Source organism: Musca domestica, unplaced genomic scaffold (assembly GCF_030504385.1).
Source record: "Musca domestica strain aabys unplaced genomic scaffold, Musca_domestica.polishedcontigs.V.1.1 48, whole genome shotgun sequence".
NCBI classification, from domain to species: Eukaryota; Metazoa; Arthropoda; class Insecta; order Diptera; family Muscidae; genus Musca; species Musca domestica.
This window is the reverse complement of record NW_026712340.1, coordinates 3,218,172-3,222,453: the sequence shown is the minus strand read 5'-3', so window position 1 is coordinate 3,222,453 and position 4,282 is coordinate 3,218,172. Positions and strand designations below refer to the sequence as shown.

At 35.6% G+C, this 4,282-nt stretch overlaps 1 long non-coding RNA gene across 1 annotated transcript; it reads left to right on the top strand.

Moving 5' to 3' along the window:
- The first annotated feature begins 751 nt into the window (after nt 1-751).
- Nucleotides 752-1,967, top strand: LOC109611753 (uncharacterized). Its single transcript, XR_002194084.1, has 2 exons — nt 752-1,287; nt 1,470-1,967. It is a non-coding gene; the product is annotated as an uncharacterized LOC109611753 (long non-coding RNA).
- The last annotated feature ends 2,315 nt before the right edge of the window (nt 1,968-4,282 follow it).

The following is a 4,282-nucleotide window of genomic DNA, read 5'->3' as shown; positions in this document are numbered from 1 at the left end:
ACAATCCGGCAGCGTGTGACGTTTTCATTGGCCGTTTGAAGGCCATAATTCGTGACAAAGGTGACCAATTCGAACAAATCTAAACGTATTCCAAAATCTGATGCTATTTCCGAAATTTTTCGCTTTCATTCAATAAAATTTAATAAAAGTATGTAAAAATTATGGCGTTTGACTTTTTTGCAGTTTGTTTTATCTCACCCTATATATGATTTCACCAAATTTGATATATTTGCTTCTAGGCTGGATTGGGTCGAATGTATCAAAATACAGGTCATTTGGATTTATATTAGCCATTTGGTGCACAATTAACCCGAAATCGGTTGAATATACATGGGAGCTATATCCAAATCTGATTCGATTATCACCAATAGGATTCGTCCTTCGGCCAAACAAATATTGTTTGCAAAATTTCCTCTCAATCGGATAATAAATGCGACGTGCACAAGAATACATGGACGGACGGAAAATGATTTTATGAAGATCCTCAAGAGTAACTATGGGTCTATCTCGCTTCCTTCTCCAAATGCACAAAAACATAATACCCTCACCTCTATGTGGTATAGGGTATAAAAAGACATTCCCATACCCTTTACAATCATCGGTATCCAATATATGTGAGATATTGTACTTCACAGAAATTAACTATTTTTTGTGCCCTCTAGATTCCGATTCGACAAGTAGAACTAAGTAGCCGTGTATAGAAAATAAATAATTTTATTAAAATAAATATATTAAATTTATTTATTTTTTTTTTTCTTGGAAATTGCTGTCACATTTTTCCTGACATCCTATTGAATTTTTAATCCGAATTGAATAAAGATTACAAGACGATTGTCATATGAAAAACGCCAGAAAGGATTTATGCGTTATCCTCCGGATTTTGAAACTTCAGTTGAAGTGGATTTTAATATATCAATCAGATGATAACATAGCTAAACAATATGATTCAGACGACGGTGAATTTTGTTTAAACAGATTTATCCCGAAGACAAATAAAGGATGTAAATACCAACTGAGGTCAGAAGAGACATGGAAAGAGTTTAAAGAGGAAGATTTGGATATTCCCCTTCTCACACCAAAACAAGGTTATCCTCAAAAATCAAAGCCTATTTCCCTACAATTTTATCCTCGCTATCTTTTTGCGAAATGTCGATGTTGAAAGCATGTTTGATCTGCTAAATTCCTGTTAACCAAAGGTACAATTAAAGTTTGCTAACCAAAATCGTGGTAAAAGTATGTTATATTTGGAGGATCCTCACCATCATTGCAAACTTATACAAATACAAGGTAAGGAATCTTATTTCTTATTCACACACTCCTAGAGAATTTTAATGAGTCACCTTTGTTTACGTGAACTGGTTCTCGGTACCAAAGATAATGTCGTTTGATCTTCTAGAATAGTTGATTCAATCGTGAAATTACATTCGGCTCACTCTAGACGTAATAATTATTACTCTGGACTTTTCCAGAAACTTATATTGGATCAGCTATAACATCCAAATTCCGAAAATGAGGGAATACAAAAAATGCCGTCCATTTGCTTGTCATAAGAGTGGTTTATTTCTCTAATCAGGTGTTTGTATACAGGTTCTGAAAGAGGAAACCACCCCTAGAGTTGCGATTGTACTGGTTCTGAAAGAGGAAACCACCCCAGAGTTGCGATTGTACTGTGGAATTATATATGGCTATAGAATATAAACATCATTTGATACGGCAAAAATGTACCTCATAGAAATAACGGTTCTAGACCCTAGGTCCCTTAGGACGAAATCCAACAAACGCTGAGTAAACAAAACGCTGATAAAATATGAAATAAATACCTTATTCTACGCATAACTCAATATGTCTAACAACTTCGTATCTGGTGTGACTACTACGGACTACTTCTCTTGCGATCTTCCACACAAAGGGTCAAAATTTTAAATTATTTGCGAACTTTCAATAAATAAATATTTCTTTGAGCTTTAGGTCTGGGTTTTTTTTCCTTTATTAAAATCCGATATTTCGCAATGGGTTACATTGCATCTTCAGGAAGATCTACAAAAATACATTTTGATTTTTATATTTCATGTTATCACAGCATTAAATTATTTAACAAAACGATAAAAGACAAACAGAAAAATACACAGAAAATAAATATATTGCTTACATGTAAAACATCTATAAAAGTGTCAAGTTTTACTTAAACCTACGATAGAATTTCACTATCATCGTCTGTGGTAAATATTGCACTGAGTTGTTTTACATATTGCACGATCTATTTTTCTGTGTGAGATGGCGGTAGCAATAAGCTGCGTTGTCGGTGTCGCTCTTATAGTTTATTCTCTTTGTTGTTGGTAGGTTATTAATATGTAACATTTCTAAAGTCAATCTCCTGTTGTAGTTACTCTCCGTTTGTAGTATTTTAATATTCTCAAAGTTTGGTGTGTGGTTATTTCTCCTGCAATGCTCAGCAAGAGCTGTCTTTTGTGTCTCATTTTCGTTTCTGCATTTGATGTTTGATTTGTGTGCATTTGTGTACGAAATATATTTTCGTATTTCTCAATATTTTCGCAAATCACAGATGCTGTGTGAATATGAGGTATATCGGCCCACCTTTGCGGTACCTCCTCGATAAAAGGTCATAATTTTGAATAATTAGAAGTCTCAACCAATCCGATGATTTTCTGCTAGCTTTGTAATTGTCAATATTTTTAGCAAGCGTACATGTAATATAAACCTGAGGGTGTATCGGTCCACTTCTTCTATTGAAATCTCTAATGATAATAACTTTGATAAAATGCAAGATAATTTAACAATAGTTTTTTCTTAAATTTGAAAAATGCTCTGCTATCACAAACTGATCTGATAGCCTCCTGATAAACGAATGTAGAGCAACTTCTCAGCAAACCAAATGTCGGACGTCCGAAACTTCTGCTCAAAGTCGGATCTTTTTCCGACATGTCTCACGGACGTATGTCCGAATTCTGCCAAATTGGTCGGAGAAATGTTTTCTCTTGTTGTAGGGTTATATTTCATTGTGCTTGTGCGGCAACAGGTAAAAGAAAACAAGTAAAAAAACATTAAGTTCGGCGGGCCAAACTTTTAATACCCTCCCCCTTAGGGCAAAAGAAACATTAGAAGAAATGTGGCAAAAACCATTAAAATGCCGATTATGGGGAGGTACCGTTATATGGGGGCCACACCAAAACGTAGACCTATAATTACAATGTTTCGCCACACGAACTAGGACCCATTATGACCCACAAATACCAATTTTTAGACAAATCAGTGAAAAAATGTGGCAAAAACCATCAAAATACCGAATATCGGGAGGTACCGTTATATGGGGGCTATACCAAATCATGGACCCATACATGCAATGTTTCGCCACCGGAGCTGGAACAAATTATGACCAACAAATACCAATTTTTAGACAAATTCGTAAAAAAAAGTTGCAAAAATCATCAAATTACCGAATATCGGGAGGTACCGTTATATGGGGGCTATACCAAATCATGGACCCATACATGCAATGTTTCGCCACCGGAGCTGAAACAAATTATGACCCACAAATACCAATTTTTAGACAAATCTCTAAAAAAATGTGGCAAAAAAACTAAAATACCGAATATCGGGAGGTACCTTTATATGGGGGCTATACCACAACGTGGACCTATAAATGCAATGTTTTGCCACACGCTCAGGGACCCGTTATGACCTACAAATACCAATTTTCAGACAAATCCGAGAAAAAAATGTGGCATAAATCACCAGAATACCGAATATCGGGAGGTAGCATTATATGGGGACTATACCAGAACGTGGACCGATATATCTCATTTTCAATACCAACCATCCTAGACACAATGCAAATAGCTCTACTAAAGTTTGGCGTTCTACGTCAAATAATGTGGGCTGTATCGTGATTTCAACAGACAGACAGACAGACAGACAGACAGACAGACGGACATCGTTAAATCGACTTAGAATTTTATGCTGATTATGAATATATATACTTTATGGGGTCTAAGACGAATATTTAAGGATGTTGCAAACGGAATGACAAAGTTAAGATACCCTCCTATCCAAGGTGGGGGGTATAAAAATTGCGTGAGTTTCTCTCTCTCTCTCTCTCTCTCTCTCTTTAAGAGGTTTTCTTGGAAAAAAATTCGTTCGTCAATCAGAGTTCAATTTTAGTTGATGGTGGCAGAAATATTTTTATACACTCAGCCATAAGGCTAGAGAGGGTATGTATCATTTCTTACGGCAAAAAGGTGCCTCCTCGAAATAACGATTTTAG